We start from the raw sequence: 18,108 nt of genomic DNA on the forward strand, positions 1-18,108 counted from the left end.
CAATGAGCCATGCTTGCTCTAATGTACTCTAGCCTGAGAAACAGGACAATATCCTATCTCGAAAAAAATGGTTTTATAACTTGAAGGACATACTCCATTGTATTCTGGCTACCAGTGTTTTTGAAGTATGGGGAATGTTAATTAATTTTAATTTCTCTTCCAATTTAAGTGGAAGTGAAGTATGAATTTATTTTTTATTTTTATTTCTTTAAAGGAAAATTAAATTTTCTCTCTGTAAGCTATTAGAGTCTTATTCATCCTCAGTATTTTCAGATTTCACAAAAATGTGCTTTTATTGAGATCATTGCATTCATTTTGCTGGGTTCTGGATGCGCAATTTTAATATGGCATTTTTAAGTTATTCCATTCTAGCAATTTTATGTAGTATTTTCTTGATTAATTTATCTCCTTAATTACACAAACACACAAGTAGGGTTTTGGATACAATAGATCAAAACTCTTATTTTATTGTATTCATATATTTTAACCATTTTTATTTTCTTTTTATTTTTATACTAATTCAGACAGTTTTTCTTAACTTTATCTTTTCACCCTTGTAATCAGTCACCAATTCTGCTATTTTTATTTGAAACTCCCACAACATCTTTTATGTGCTATGATTTTTTCCTACTCTTGCTATCTTGTTTTTATTTGGTAAATGCAAAATCTCCTCTTAATCTTCTCGGCTTATCAATTATAGATTTGTTTACTCTTATGGTTCTCATGCAGCCCTGGATTTTATCTTTAAATTTTCTAGCTTCATTTCCAGTCCTGAAATCTGTCTGGCACCTTGAACCAAGGAGGCTGTGGTTTTTGCCTAGCACATTTGTCCGCAGTTGTGGCTACAAAAATTGAGTAGAAGTGTCCTGGGAAGTCACAACTTTCATCTCTTCCTTCTTCCAAAATCATTTCTCAAGTTCCAAGAACTTAAGAAGTTGTCAAGTTCAATCTCCCTTCTCCTCCTTGCTTTAGGATATTTATTATACCTGTCCATCTACATAGGAGTGTGTGTGGGTGTGTGTGTGTGTGTGTGCATGTGTGTAACATGTATATATATATATATACATGTATGTAAATATAGATATAAAGGTGCAATCTATAGCATATTCAAATAAGTATTTTTACAGTGTATTTATTTTGTAATTGTTCACATTACTACTTCACGTTTCCACCATCACTAGAAACCTGACATGCTTTTGAGAACAGATGATCCACACTTTTGGCTTGATTTTCTAGTCATCTTTGTGAAATGACATGGCAAATAAAGTTTAAAAACTCTCCACCAATTTGTGCTATCTATTCTGTGAAAGGATGAAAGTCAAGAAGGAAAAATGAGTTCTTATTGAATTCAAGCTTGCTCTTTGCCTGGAGTCATCTGCCAGAAAATAAATTAAGGCTAAATTAAGTAGTATTTAAAGGATAAATTGTTATCGAATATCAGTGAGACGATTGAGCAGGTTAAAAGTCAGTTGATCCTTTCCCATAAAGATTGAAAGTATTTTCACCTTTTTTGTGTTTTGTGTCATGCTATCAGGGCTACGATGGGAGCACATGGTGTGTTTAATCCATTGATAAGAGCGTTTGTCAGATGGAGAAGTCAATGTTTTATGTTTACTGAGAAAATCAGGTTACAAAATGCTTCCCAGAATGGATTTCACTAACATTATTCATCATATTTCTCAAGTGTTCCCCTGGAAACGCTAGATATCTGTGTTTCATTTTCTTTTATGACCAGTCTTCCATTTTGTAGCAAAGAACTATTACAAATTGACATTTACTTGTATTTTGAGGATTTATAGAGAATGTATAATCCCCCAATAAAAGAAAATGAGCCACTTTCATGGTGTATTTTAGTCTGTTTTCCTAATGTTTGAATTTCAGACAATATTTTAAAGCTTGATGACTTTAAGCTTTTTATCTTAACAAAAAACATTTTTTATCGTTAAAAATAAAACCAGTTTAGTGTGTATATTTTCTTCTGGGCTAATCAGAGCCATAATTACTCAAAATAGTAGGATTACTAACAATTTATTTCTAATAAAATGTTTCAAAATAATAGTCATTTTTATTTTTATATTATTAAGTGAGTATCACAAAATTTTAAAAAGCTGTTGGAGTTGTTTCAGCTGGTAACAAATCTATCATTTCTGATCTCAGCATTTCACCCCATGTGGCAACTGCATCGCTCCTGGCTGTAGTCCTAGGTTCATGTAATTTAAAACTTTATATTAATTTGCTAATCATCTGATGGTTTTTTTTAGTATTTCCCAATCATATATTTGAATTCTTTAAACTAAGATGTTCCTAGTTTATTTTAATGTGCATTTCTAATTCCTACTTTTACTTTTGTTTTTAATATTATTTTGTTTCAGATGTGTTTTTAATTTCTAGGTCCAACCTAAACATTAGAAACATCTAATCTATTTATTTTCACCCAATTTTTAAAAAGTTATACTCTCTTGAATCACTTCTATTTTCTTCTATTATTTTTTGAAACCATCACATTTTAAAATCAGAGGTCATCTTCATGACCATAACAAATCAGGAAATATCATACATGTGACAACACTTATGCCAAATCCAAGCCTCCAATCTGTTTCTTGGGCACTGCACATTTACTGTGTTATCAGCATATACATTTATCTTTTCAGAATGATGCCTCACGAAAATTTATTGCAGGCTATACAGAGATAGGTATTCTTTGGAATTCCATCATGCCATATTATATGCTGCAAAGAGTGAGGTAAATAAAATGTGGCTGAAAGGAAGTGGAAGAAGCCCGTGCGTGCATGTCATTTCGGAGTAAATAATTCTACAGTCAAAAGCCCAGCCTGTCCACAGGCAAGTCCTGAGCTCACAGCCCAAGAAAGCAGTCTTACAAGGATTGCACCATCCGTTGCCTAAGAAAAGCTAGTGTTTTACTATTTGTTGGTTTGTTAATCAAAATTTTAATTCACGTATTCATTTTTTGTGTAAAAGAACAGATCGTAGGGTGGAGGGTCAAGGTAAGAAAGCAATATAGAAATGTGTATTAAAACTTCTAAAAAATGTTCTAGCAATGGAATATCTCTTTGACCTAAGAAATACAGATGGATCAATTAAACTGTCAAACTCTATGTTGCATGAAGAGAAATAAAAGGACAGCAACCATCAAGACTGGCTTGTAGGCTGAAAGAAAACTATGGCCAGATTAAACCCCACCACTGAGGTTTAGATTAATTTCTAGGTACCCTGGCAGGCCATGGCCCAGGGCAAACCTGAGTAAATTCCTACTCTGTGAACCACCTCTCAGGTTTTGTTCATAGAGAAGGCTACACTTAGCCTCTGATGCCAGTAGAATGGTATACGATTGATTTGACTTGTGTTTTGCCCATATCCTGATTTGTTATAGTCATTATGATGACCTCTAATGCTAAAATTCTAGGATTCTAAACATAATTTTAAAAATAGAAGGGGGCTGGCCATGCTGGCTCAAGCCTGTAATCCCAGCATTTTGGGAGACCGAGTTTGCAGGATTGCTTAAGGCCAGGAGTTTAAGACCAGCCTGGACAACATAGTAAGACCTCATCTCTACCAATAAAATAAAATAGCCAGACATGGTGGCTCATGCCTGTAGTCAGTCCCAGCTTCTCTGAAGGCCGAGGTGGGAGAATCACTTGAACCCAAGGGTTCAAGGCTGTAGTGAGCTTTCATGGCACCACTGCACTCCAGTAGCCTGGGCAACAGAGACCCTGTATCTTAAAAAAAAAGGGTTCAAGGAAGTATGACTTTTAAAGAAATTGATACAAGAAAATGAATTAGATATTTCTTGGCTAAATTGGACCTAGAAATTTAAAACATATCTCAAACTTGCTCTTACCTGCCAACTGTTAGGAAAAATATATATATATATATGAGTGAAACGGAGGGAGAAGATTACCCATGGTGAAGCATGCTACCAGGGGCTACAGATATTTTTAATCAATGTTAGTGGTATCTTAGACAAAAAGTGTCTGTTGCCAAGCCATGTTAATTAATGATTTTTAAATAGCTATTATTCATCTTTTGTTGTCGCAATAGCATTTGGTTTATGTTGACCTATATTAAAACTTGGTCTCTGTGGTTGGAGTCCAAGTATCATAACATACCTCTATGTTTGTAGTGTCACTTGAGTTTTAGAAGTAGGTGGACATTGGCTGTTTCTGTATGTTTGAACCTAAAATCAGAATAAAGTGTGGGTATGCCTTGGACAGAGGTGTTGCCTATGCTCTTTTCCTCCTTACAGTGTATGTGATAAGGACACATGACCCCAGCCTCAATTCCCAGTGTAGTCTCTGCATAGGCTCAGCAAACCAGAGCAACCTCATGAACTCTACCAGGAGTGGTTCATAAACTCAGGCCTATGCAAGGCGATTCACAGCCATCCCTTGGTGTATCTGATTGGTCCAAGGGTGGGCATGTGACCTACATTGGCCTAAACTATCTGAACAGAAAGAGTTTTATTCTGTGGTTAGGAGAAGCAGTTTTCTGAGTGTTATAACTCTTTATACTAGAAAAAATCTTTCCACCTCTTTGGTTTATTCATTTCAGATTTTTGGCATAATTAAGAGTTCCAGCTAATTGTTTTTATAAAACGTTCCACATTCAGGATCTGTCAATTATTTCTCATAATTAGATTCAAGTATGTGTTTTTTGGCAGCAGTACTCCATACATAGTTATGCATACTTCTGTGAAGTTAGGGAGTCACCAATACCACACTCAGGTTTGATAATTTCCTAGAAGGACTCACATAACTCACTGGAAGCTGTGATACTCACAGTTACAGTTTATTACAGCAGAATTCTATGAATTGAAGTCAGCCAAGGGAAGAGGTGCATGGAGCAGAGTCCAGGAGATTCCCAGGTATGCAGCCGCCTTCTGCCAGTGGGATTGTGGGCAGTGCTGTCTCCAAGAAATGATGGGTATGATTTACGTGGAGCGTTGCCAACCAAAGAAGGTCCCAAACCTTGTGTCTAGAGTGGCCACATACACATCATCGACAAACACCTGCTTGGCTCATCTTTAGAGTCCAACCCCTCCCAACATTGAGGTGACACTGCATGGCCCAAAGCAACACCCAAAATCACACTGTTAGACAATCTGGTGTGGACCAAGACTCCCAGGTACAAAAGACACTTTTATCAGACAGGACATTCTGAGGTCTTAGAGATGACCTCCTGGGTGGCAAAGGCAAAGCACAGGCCTCTCTTTGGGAAAGGCTAGCCTTTTTACTACTATCCATGTCCCTCGGCCAAGGTCCTTTTACAACAAAACAACCATATCTGTCTGAGCATCTACATTTAGTGTAACATTGATATCAATAGTATCCATCTGAATATGGCTAACATTTGGAGAAATCAGTATTGGGCAAGAACAGATTTGTAGAAGCAATTAATTCATCCTATTAAGCCATGTCATAAATTTTCATTTTTTTGTAATAATTTGATAACTCATTGTTCTTCTCTATCTATTGCTATTTGAACTTTACAACAAACTCATTCATAATTACTTAACGTAGAAATTAGATGATGGTTAGCTAAATCCAGCTTTTCTCCAGGCCAGTCATTTTTTTATTGGTATTTTCTCCTGTGAAGGCTTTAATTGTATTTCCCAATACATTTTATTATCAATATCTGTATCAGGCTCTTACCAGCAAAACCAGTGTTATAATATATCACACTATGGTAGTAAATGTAACTTGAAAAGTAAGTCAAAAGCTGCTGGTCCACTGGTAGAGTCTTACTCCATTTTTAACAATCACTCCAGTTTCTCGTGATATTACATAGCCACAACATCTCCCAGACGGATGCCACCCAGATTCTAGGCTTCCATTTCACCTTGTCAATTCCAGGATCAGGAGTGCTCGTAACAACATATGGTCTCACCTTTTCAGACATCCAGGATAATTGAGCTAAAAGACAATATCTCATGATCAGAACCTCTCAGGAGACATCAATATATTATAGATTTGCCTCACTGCCTAACCCAGTGATTCCTCCTTTTCTCCTTTATCATTACATTTACCCAAACATCTGTTTTTGGAAGGATCATTGAATTCGATGACTGTGCTGGTCTAGATAGCCTGCAGTAATTTCAATCTAGCAAGTCCACTCAATCCATGCTCAGTAGTGTACATTAGGGTTACAGAGGTACAGAATTAGCGAGCTATTTCAATCAGACAATATTGCTATATTCTTTGTCAATCCCAGTTTTCCCAGAAGGGATCAATGCACAGTCCACCCCATCAGTCCCTTAGAATTCTAGTATAAAATAAAAATATAGTTTCAGTTTCTTGCTACAGGATAATCCATGCTGCCAGCATCCAGATTTGCAGCCCTAGTCTCAGGACCACTGCATTAGGTAGAAGAAAAGAAAGTTGAGGTGATGTGGGAAATAATTGTATAATCATGCCAGCATTTTTCCCACCCCCTCTTCCGAAGATCACCCACAGAGTTGGAGGGATCTATCTAGTAGGAACCTTCCCTTCCAAACACTTCATGTTAAGTGTGAACACACACATAAGAAGGCATGTAAGCTAGCCCTGCATCTCCTTCTGACAACTTCACTCGTGACACCAACTACAGAGTTAAGGAGTTTCCGAGAGGACTCTCACTTCTGACACCAACTGAAAAATGTGGGAGTCCCAAGACCATCTCACATCTCACAAAATTTGTAAATTTGGGGTCCTCAAGACCACCCTTGGAGTTGAATAATTTCCTAGAAAGACTCACAGAACACCCTGAAAGCAGTTACATTCATGGTTATTATGTATTATAGCCAAGTGATCCAGATTAAAATAAGCCAAGGAGAGAAGCTCATGGGACATATTCCCAGAATATCACCGGTTCTTGTCATTGGGATTGCCCCAACAGAAAGATTTTTAAACTTTACTAACACACTGGGCTCTCTTCCTCAGGTGAGAGAAAGTTTGAAGCTGGTACCTGAATTTCCTACTTAAAGCATCTATGAGAAAGAGTAAAGCCAGATGCTTTGTAGTAAGTGTCATGAGAGTAGATGGAAATAGCCCAATACAGTATGCAGACAAACCAAAGGGCACGTGTTAAGATATTTAACACTTGTAGTTGTGACATTTCAGGATACAGAGAGTATTCATGGAAGATACCATGACATTCAGATGAGGAATTAAGAGCTGTATCCTTGAGTGAGAAGATACTGCTGTGAGGTCGTGAGTCAGTCTCAGCTAGACAGTCTCATAACATCCTTACTAGCTAATAAGGTGAAGCACAGATGTTAGTGCCACAGCTGTTGATTTAATTTGTCTTGATGTCTTTAATCCATTTGATGATTGGTGAGTAAGGAGGGAATTCACTTATTCCCAATGAAGTAACAATCATGCACGTATTCATTGGTAGTTTAAGGTTGGGGCTGGAGAAGGAGTCAGTGGGGAAAGAATAGATTGAAAACCCTTCCTAGCAATTATTGACTCAGAAAGTCATAGGGCCTGGAGAGACTCCTACCATGGCACCAGAAGGCCAAGACTCCACCTATAGACCTTCATCCAGGTGCCTCAACTTTCAAACCAGCATGACATAGCAATTTATCCAGTGTAAGATTATGTCTGGGCTGAGTGTGGTGGCTCACGCCTGTAATCCCAGCACTTTGGGAGGCCGAGGCGGGTGGATCACGAGGTCAGGAGATCGAGACCATCCTGGCTAACACGGTGAAACTCTATCTCTATTAAAAATACAAAAAATTAGCCGGGGGCGGTCGCGGATGCCTGTAGTCCCAGCTACTCCGGAGGCTGAGGCAGGAGAATGGCGTGAACACAGGAGGGGGAGCTTGCAGTGAGCCGAGATCACGCCACTGCACTCTGGCCTGGGCGAAAGAGTGAGACTCTGTCTCAAAAAAAAAAAAAAAAAAATTATATCTGCAGGCACCTTGAAAAACTAGATGGATTTCCCTAACTGTGGAAGACCTCAGCATTGAAAGCAAAATATGAAATGGTTTTTAGCATAGGGCATTAATAAGTCTTTCCAGTTTCATTACTGAATCAAAACATTTGGACTTGCCTGACACAGACAGACTCAATGTGTCCAGATAAGCAGAAGATAATGGTATCTCAGCACCTATCTACTCAATCATGTCTGACATTCACTTTTGCTTAAGCTCAGTTTTCCATGAAGTGCAATATCCTTTTACCTCATTTAATTTCAGCTCAGATCTTGTTTGTTGTTTTTTTCTAATAATAAAGGCCATATAGGAGACAGATAAAGAAAAGAGAAAGGATTTATTAGTCAGCTACAGTCATAATAATGTACAAAAAAATCCCCACAAAATTGGCTTACAACAATAAGCATATGTTTTCATATTGTGGGTCTTCAAGTAGAACACTGTTTGATCCAGCTCATGCCTGACTGGACAACTCTTGTCTGAGCTGCTGGTTCGAGGACTGGCTGCAAGCTATGGACCTGATTCAGATCTGCTCCATGTATGCTAGTGGTGCATTAGGACCGAAGGTGGTGTAGTATCCAATTAGGCATTTTCTTCCCATGGCACACCATCAGAGCACAAGAGCCAAACCATACCATGCAAACGCATGTACATCCTCCGTTTATACCACATCTCCTAACGCTGCATTGGCCAAGGTAAGTTATGTGGTTACACACAACAGTGGTTTGGAGAGGTATACTCTGCCCAGAGTGGAAGGTTCCAGGAATGAATATTAGCTGCACAATTACCAAAATTATCACCAAGGAAAAATGAGAGTGGAAAAACATTAAATACTCATCTTAAGTAGGTCCCGAAGCTGGCAATCAATAACAGAAAAGCAATGTCCTACCTCATTCCTTGGAAGAGATAGGAGCATGTTCATCGTTAGCTGCTAATAAAATTCTTTTGATAAAAGGAAGTATCTTTATGCCCTTTCAGGTATTATAAGATTTAAAAAGTGGAAAATCCAGAGTTATATTTGTTTTATCAATAGGCTTGGGGCCTCTGTGAGTTTCAAGTGGTGGTTTACATTGAGAAATGTGTGATTTGATTTTATATTATCAGAAACTGATAGGATTCTATAATTTTAGAAGATGCCCAGCTACCAAAAAAAAAGTCTTATTTCATTTAGTGCGGTTGGGTTCATCTTTCCAAATCGTATAACACCTTCCGAGACTACCATAGGTCCTAACATAGATTTCTTCCCCATTCAAATTTCATTTATTCCTCATCCTCCTGCCAAATGTCATTGGAATTAGTATTTTTATATTTAAATTAGGTGTTTATGAATAAGAAAGCACCATATACTCATAGTAAAGTGTTAGAAAATGTGGCATACATAAAGAAAAAATGTTAGGTCATGTAATTAGTGATTTGCCACTTGTGTTTTGCTATGTTCATTTCTAGTTTTAGTTATATAGACACATACACAAACACACACACAAGCACACAATTTTTCAAAGCTTCTTGGCCCTCAGTTGGCTATTCAGCCAAAAAAATCATTTATTTCTTAAATTCTGGAATATTTTCAAGCATGTTTTTTCTTTCAATATGACTGCTTGCCCATTGTATCTATTTTCTCCTTCTGGATCTCCTAAAAGATATATATTGGGTCTTTTTGATTTTTTTCCCATGTTTCTCTAATTTCTTGTTCATTATTTCTGTTTGTTGTGTCAAAATGACTCTTTATGGCACTCATTGAAGTTTGTATTTTTGTAGTGATACTTTAAGATTTCCAGCTGTTTTTTTTGTTTTTGTTTGTTTGTTTGTTTGTTTGTTTTGATGGAGTCTCACTCTGTCACCAGGCGGGAACACAGTGGCACAGTCTCAGCTCACTGCAGCCTCTGCTTCCCAAGTTCAAGCAATTCTCCTACCTCAGCCTCCTGAGTAGCTGTGACTACAGTTGTGTGCCACCATGCCCAGCTAATTTTTGTATTTTTAGTAAAGACGGGGTTTCACCATGTTGGCCAGGATGGTCTCTATCTCTTGACCTTGTGATCCACCCGCCTCAGCCTCCAAAAGTGCTGGGATTATAGGTGTGAGCCACCGTGCCAGCTCCCAGCTGGTATTTTTGTATATAGCTGTTGTTGTATTCATGCTTACTATTCTTTCCTTTACATCTTTGGATACTATGACTATTCTTGACTTAAAATCATTTTCACATTTTTCCATTGTTTCCATTCAGATGTATATTCTGTACTGTTTTGGACTGTGGGCTTTATTATATTAAACTCGCTAAGATATTTTATAATTTTTATTTTATGACACATATAACAGCAAAGTGTTCCCCTCCCAATATGCTCAATTTTATTTAGGGTGATTTTAGAAGGGCCAAACTTTGCCCTCTACAGTGCTGGTCTCTAGTCAAATCGTACCACAGAGGCTCCTCCTAGCTCTTACTCTGGGCAGTTACAGCAATATCAGATGTTCCCTGGGATCTGGAATTTCCTGGTACATTCATAGTTCCCAGTGAGTCACACCTCTCTGTATCCTTGCCCTTCTGCATTCCCTTCCAAAACTGACACAGCCCTGGCAATTGCTTTGGCAACAGGATATTAGCAAATGTGACACAAGCAGGCATTTGAAATGTGCTTGTGGATTGGGGCATGTTTTCCCTCTTGCTGCTCTTGAGCCTGACCATCATGACATGAAGCCAGCCCCAGCCTGCTGGAGACATGTAGCCCAGCAGACCAACAGCACCTTTATTAGACACAAAAATGTGGACCCCGGGTCATTCAGGCCCAGCTGGGCAGCCAGCTGAGAGACATCGGTGAGACCAGAGAGATCTCTACCTGAGCCTACTTCCAGCTGTCAGACACTAGGGTGTTGTTTTAAGCCACGAAGTTTGGAGTGGCTTTTAATTTGGTAACAGATAAGTGAAACACAGCTCTAACTTTGATGCCTTTATCACTCTCAGAAGCTGCCCATGGCCCTGTCAGTTCAGCCCTATTCAATGTTGATGTTCCTCTCCTGGATTCTGCTCCATGTAAATCTTCCATTTTGAGTTCTGCAGCCATCACAACAACAGGCATGCACGTGTGCTGTGTGTGTGCCTATGTATGTAGGTGTGAGCATGCAGGTGTGGATATTTGCTGTGGAGAAGAGCAGTTGCAGGTAGAGTTCACTTGACATCTTGACCCAGAAATAATTTCTCATGTCTAAAACGAAAAAACATTATGCTCCACACAAAGATTTTAACCCTGGTTTTTATTGTCACTTAGCATAGGTAATAAAATTTGCCCCAAAGAATTGAATAGTATTAACATGGAAAGTATAATTTTCAACTTCTAGCTAATTACTTGATATGGATTAACATCTCCTTTTATTTATTATTTCTCTGTTATTGAAAGTCAAGTTTGTCTCCAAGCTTTCCTTATTATGAACTGCCATCTGTGGGACATCTCTTTACATACACAGAGGTGCATTTAGGAAGCATTTTTTACCTTATTGATGTTAAATACTTGTTCACAGGGGTTTTCTCAGGTTCCCTCCCCACCTCTGTACTCTAATGCCCTAATATTACCATAATGCCCAAAGTCACTTAGCCTTGAAAATCCCCAACTACAACTGATTTCAACACTTGATGCTTAGCATTGACTTATTTAGTCATCTTATTAATTGTCATCACTAATTTGTATACAATAAATCTTACCAGTCATATTAGAGTACAAACTTAGTGAGGTCATTGATAACATTGTTTATACTTTCCATATTCCTTATGGTCCTTGAAGCAGCTGTATACTAACTACCAACTGTTTAACAAATATGTCATGTATCCTCTGCTTTGCACACCACTCTGGGGGGAAGAGTATTTCTCTGACTTCCATCCACTTGTCCTGCAGGTCTCCCTCACATTTTCCTACAAAGTGTTCTTTGAATCCTTCAGAGATATTTTATGTTACAGATATGTTATGAGATTACAATGTAAACTACAAGCAACTTCCTCATAAGCCTTGCAATTATAGTCTTACATATTTCCTCATTTTATTCTTCTCAATTTAATGTTTAAAGCCGTGCATTAACCCATGGCTTCCAAAGCATGCTCTTTGGGGGAAAATAAAATCTCGGTTTATTTATAGTTACTTACAAACTTTTCTACCATGAGTTAACTACATTTTTTTGGATTATAATAAATTTTACATAAAATATTTCAGAGAATTTAAATAAAAACATACACACTAAGCTTTGAGTAATGTATATATAATATATAAATCATAAAGAATAATATCTATAATACCGTTTGTTAAGTACTTTGCCTATTAATAACATGGTAAAATTCCTATATCGTTCCTCATTATTTCAGATAAATTTGCTTTTTCTTCCTTCTTTCCCAGTCCTCCCAACTTGATCAATATTTGTAATGAAATTCAGGAATAGTATCATTTATTACCAATTGGAATAATAAGCATATTTTAAAATAACATTTTCATATGCCTCATAGAAAACATTCAGTGAAAAGTTAAATTAAACAGACATTTTGTTTTTCTTTCTTTCTAGGGAAACAGATCCCCTGAGTACTAATCCATGCAAGAAAACAAATGGAAGTAAATGTGGAAATCAAAGGGATAATTCAAGTTAAATCACCCATCCACATTTTCACTAACTATACAAACTGATGAGGTTATGCATTTAGCTAATATGCATGTAGCTAGCTACTTCTGATCAAGTTAATTAACCTGACAATCTCTTTTGTTATATTATTAAATCATGCTCACTTGCTGTGGCATAGTCTCTCCTAGTTACCACTACTTTTTTTTTTATATCCCATGTATAAATATTACATTTTAATAAAAAACGCATGTCAAGAAACAAGCTCAATTCAGAGGCAACTGGGATTATCAGGAGATACAGTCATAAGTATGTTCCTGGTAACAAATCTAGTAAAGATTTTCAATCAAATCTGGCTTCTTCTACCACAGACACCTTTATTTACACAATATCTTAATTTATTACTTCAATTTACTTGCTGGTCTATTTTATTTGTAGGCTTAGTCTAATTTTAACACTGTCAAGAATAATTCACAGAGTATCGGGTGAGTCTGCTTAGAAGAGGGAACCTACGTTAATCTTTTCTGACATTAATAGAATTAGACCTTATTAATTCTGACATGATTTATTTCATATTGTGTAAATACTAAATGCAAGCATCATGTTCTCATTGAAACAAGTGTTTTACATGCTTCATATACTGCAATTTGAAACATGAATTGAAAGTGAGCCTTGAAAACCATTTGAAATGACTTAATTCTTGTCAAACTTAGAAAGATTATTACTGCCAAATGGGAAACACGAAATGCTGACAAACAGTGCTCCATTACGTCACTGGGAAGAAAGAGGGCAAAGGCGTGCACAACCTGCGGGGCTTGCCAATATCACTCAGGCAGATATTCTTCTTACGTTAACGAAAATTATTCCCAATAGAGATACACCTGCATAATGCATATTTATTTTTTTATTTTATGTACAGAGAACTGAAGTTCCAATACAATCATGTTTGAGTTTTGTTGTTGCTTTGTTCTGTTTTTGTTTTTTCATCAGGGAAGATATTTTCGAGTATAATTGTCAGGGACGATGCAACTTGGGTGTGCTTGGAGCGGGTAAGAAAAATGATGCAGGGACATGGATGAATCTGGAAACCATCATTCTCAGCAAACTAAAACAGGAACAGAAACACCAAACACCGCATGTTGTCACTCATAAGTGGGAGTTGAACAGTGAGAACACATGGACACAAGGAGGGGAACATCACACACCAGGGTCTGTCGGGGGGGCGTGGGGGGTGAAAGGAGGGACGGCATTAGGACAAATACCTAATGGATGCAGGGTTTAAAACCTAGATGACGGGTTGGTGGGTGCTAATCACCATGGCACATGTATACCTATGTAACAAAACTGCACATTCTGCACATGTATCCCAGAACTTAAAGTACAATTTTTTTAAAAAGAGAATTAATTTTAAAAAAAAGAGAAGAAAATGAACCCACCTAATGCCTCTACTTCTGTTTACCTGAGTTGCAGTGTGTGTGTCCTATCATTTGTTAATTCGTGAAAAAGTTAAGCTACGTTTTAGATTGTTTGCCTAGGTTTCTCATAATTTAGGTGAGCTTTTTAAAGAAATAGCCGAAAAGATTGGGGGAAAATTATTATTGCTCTTACTGTTAAACGACAAAGCCAGATTTTAACTTCTCTTTTTACTAAGTTGGGCTGATGTCATCGGTCCGTTAGCCAGATGATTTAGGACACACAGTTGGTTGACAGTCCGTTGGATAATTTTTAAAGCATGAGAATGCTAGGATTGCATTTTTAGGGGCCATGGTGTATCTACACCTAAGTTGCAGATGTGTGGAAATCCTTTGAACTACTTTCTAAGCACTATAAAATGAAAAGGAAATATTAATACTGGCTTCCTTCGAATGTAAGTGACTTGATCTCTGATGCGAAGGACTTTTTTTTAAGAAGCAGAAAGGATACTAGGTCTTTGTTCTTTTGAAACAAGAGCAAAGATGGCACTTCTTTTAAGCCTCAATTATTTATTTACCAGAAACATATGGGGGGAATTATTAGACAAAGGTTTCAGATTTCTAGAACAGTTTATTTTGTAGCTGTCAATTGGGGTGTGAATTACGTAGCTTAATATAGTACGTGGATAACTGGAAGAAAGTGAGAAGATTTGCTGCATTGTACATTTTATATAATATCCATTGTTAACTTGAACTAAAATACTTTATGCAAATTATTGAAACAGATAACAAATTCAAAATTATTTTTTGTAAATCATGGTTAACTTGAAGAAGTTTTTCTAAAATAACCATACCATACATCAGTGGCAATTTTAATTTTCCTAAATTTGGTGGGAGTAGTAATGTTATGATGATGTAGTAATAACACCAAAAGCAGAAATAGTTCACCCGTTAAAAAAGTGATATCTGAAATTGTATTTGTACCAGTGAGAGCTATTTCATTGGAAGATCAATATTTTAAACCTTAAAGACATTTCCAGGACTCGCGGAAACCGAACAGCACATCAAATGCCAGGAAGGTGGTGATTTCCCAGGGCTACGCACCTGAATCTAAAACCCAGATCTCGTTCTGCAGCCTGGTTGAGTCTATAACAGCATATCATCCCGTGAAACATATCTAAACATTATCCTTGCATATTTTAGGTTATTCAATGGGATAAAACTATGTCTTTAGTATATTTGTCTTAAAAGTATTTTATTTGTTGGTGTGTTCATTAGCATGTGTCTTCTTCAAATTTATGTTTCCATGCTTGATTGCTGTCTTTTTTTTTCCTGTATTTATGTATCACGTCTTCCCTTTATACCACAATTTCTAAAAGTCATTGATTCCCACCACATTTTAGAAAATAATTGATGAAAATCAAGAAGACCTGAGTTGTCTCTTCTTACTGAACTTTAAATGACCCTTTGAGGTGCTGGCCTATATTGCAAAGCTTAAGTGACTCTGAAATGTTGGTTTCTGTAAATTGAGTTTGGTTTGTTTTCTTTTAAAGCTGTAAGTCTTAGTGTAGACATATGCTTTCATTTCCCTTGGGTAAATACCTAGGAAAGGAATGGCTAGGTCATATGGTAGGTTTATGTTTAACTTCTAAGAAACTGCGGAATGGTTTTCTGGGCAGCTGCACCGTTTTGCACGCCCACCAGAAAGCACTGAAGGCTCCAGTTAGTCGTATCCTCACCAATATGTGGTGTGGTCGCTCTAGCCTTAGTCACTGTACTGGGTAGGGAGGGGTGTCTTATTGTGGTTTTGACTTGTTTTTCCATAATGACTAAATGTATTGAACACTTTTTAATGTTTTCATTAGTCATCCATATATCTTCTTTGGTAAAGGGTCTGTTCAAATCTTTGCCTATTCGTTGTTGTTGTTGTTCAAAATTACATGTCTTTTTGTGATTGAGTTGTAAAAGTTCTTTATATGTTCTAGATACATATCTCCTGCTGGATATATGTTTTACACGTATTTTTCTTTACTCTGTGGCTTGCCCTTTTATTCTTATCAGTGTCTTCCGAAAAAGCATACATTTTTATTCATTTTTATTTATTTAATTTTAGTTATTTAATTTGTTATTTTATTTAATTTATTTAAATAAATTTTATTTGTGTATTTAATTTTATTTAAATTTATTTATTTATTTACTTGTTTATTTTTATTCAAACTACATTTAAACGTCTGTTTCCCCAATTTGTGATTCTATCTCTTAAGTAAATCAAGGTTCTGCTATGTAAAATAAGTTAATCCACAAAAATACTGAGTATAAAAGTACTATTAATAAATGCAGTTCTGTACCCAATCTTATTTTTTATTTCATAATTAAGAAATATTTGCCAAACCAAGGGACATTAATTTTCTCCTTATGTTTTCTTTTAGAGTTTTTATACTTTCAGCTCTCACATTTAGATCTATGAAGCCTTAAAAACTATGTGCCAAAGACATATTTCTTTTAAGAAACTGGAAAAATAACAGCAAAAAAATGCAAAAGACGGAACAACAAAAAAAATAAAATGTAAAAGTAACTAATAGAATAGTAAATCACACAGAGGATCACCAAAGCCAGAGGCTGGTTTAAGACACTCATAAAACTGGTACATTGTTGGTGAAATTGGTCAAGAAAAAACAGAGATGGAACAAATAACTATTATCAACCATAAATAAGAAACATCACTATAGATCATATGGAAATACATTTAAATAAATGGTATTATTAATAGAACAACTTGTGGCTGACTGGAGGAAACATAAGTAAGTGTGATATGTATTTCACAATGTTCACCAGATTACACTTCTAAGGGATAAATGATTTGAATATAAAAATTAAATTCATTAAAATAACATAAAAATAATTTTTCTTTGTAAGTTTTAAATGGGTTTTTAAAGCTATTATTCAAAATCCAGTGGAAATAAAAAACGATATACTTTTTTTTTTTTTTGAGAAGCTTTCTTGCTCTGTCACCAGGCTGGAGTGCAATAGTGCGATCTCGGGTCACTGCAACCTCCGCCTCCCGGGTTCAAGCGATTCTCCTGCCTCAGCCTCCTGAGTAGCTGGAACTACAAGCACGCACCACACACCTGGCTAATTTTTGAATTTTTAGTAGAGACAGGTTTTCACCACGTTCGCCAGGATGGTCTTAATCTCCTGACCTTGTGATCCACCCGCCTCGGCCTCCCAAAGTGCTGGGATTACAGGCAAGAGCCACTGCTCCCGGCCTTTATTATATTTTATAAACCTACTATGTTAAAAAGAAAACTCTTCATTTCCTATGGTAAAACCATCCAACAACTAAAATAATACGTTTGGGTTCACACCTTGGAGGGAACAGAAAGAAGAGAATCTTCCTAATAAATTAAAGTTTAATGAAATACAAAAGTCAAACAAATGTTGAGAAAAATATTAACAATCTTAAAGAAAAATAGGAAAAGGGAATGAACAAAGGGTTCAAGGCAAGGGAAGTGGAAACAGCCTTTAAGCATAGGAAAAGATGCCAACCTCTACTGCTAACGCTAGAAATGGAAATTCGAATTCCCTGTAGCTCCACTTTTTGCTATCAGATTGGGAACATTCCACGTGTGATGTAACCATGGAGGGTAAAACTCTGGGGAAAGCTGTGTTCCCATACACAGCCTTTTGGTCTGCACATACCTTCAACCCCTACAGAGGGCATTTTGGCAATACTAGCAAAATAAAAAATGCATACATTTTCTTTGAACTGGCAGTTTACTTCTCATGATCGATCATATAGCTTGACTACTCGCTGTGTAACTTACGAATGATTTCGTTCATTGTGGTCTTGAGGTAGGAGATCAGCAGGATTTATTTTCAAAAACCAATCACCATCCCGCTGACCAATATAGGATGCAATAAAGAAACCAGCAGAGGTCGGATAAGGTGGCTCACGCCTGTAATCCCAGCACTTTGGGAGGCCGAGGTGGGTGGATCACCTGAGGTCAGGAGTTTGAGACCAGCCTGATCAACATGGTGAAACCCTGTCTCTACTATAAATACAAAAATTAGCCAGGCATGATAGTGTGTGCTTGTAATCCCAGCTACTAGGGAGGCTGAGGCAAGAGAATCACTTGAACCCGGGAGGCAGAGGTTGAAGCAAGCCAAGATTGTGCCATT

The sequence above is a fragment of the Gorilla gorilla genome, chromosome 8 (genome assembly GCF_029281585.2).
Source record: "Gorilla gorilla gorilla isolate KB3781 chromosome 8, NHGRI_mGorGor1-v2.1_pri, whole genome shotgun sequence".
In the NCBI taxonomy this organism is placed as follows: domain Eukaryota; kingdom Metazoa; phylum Chordata; class Mammalia; order Primates; family Hominidae; genus Gorilla; species Gorilla gorilla.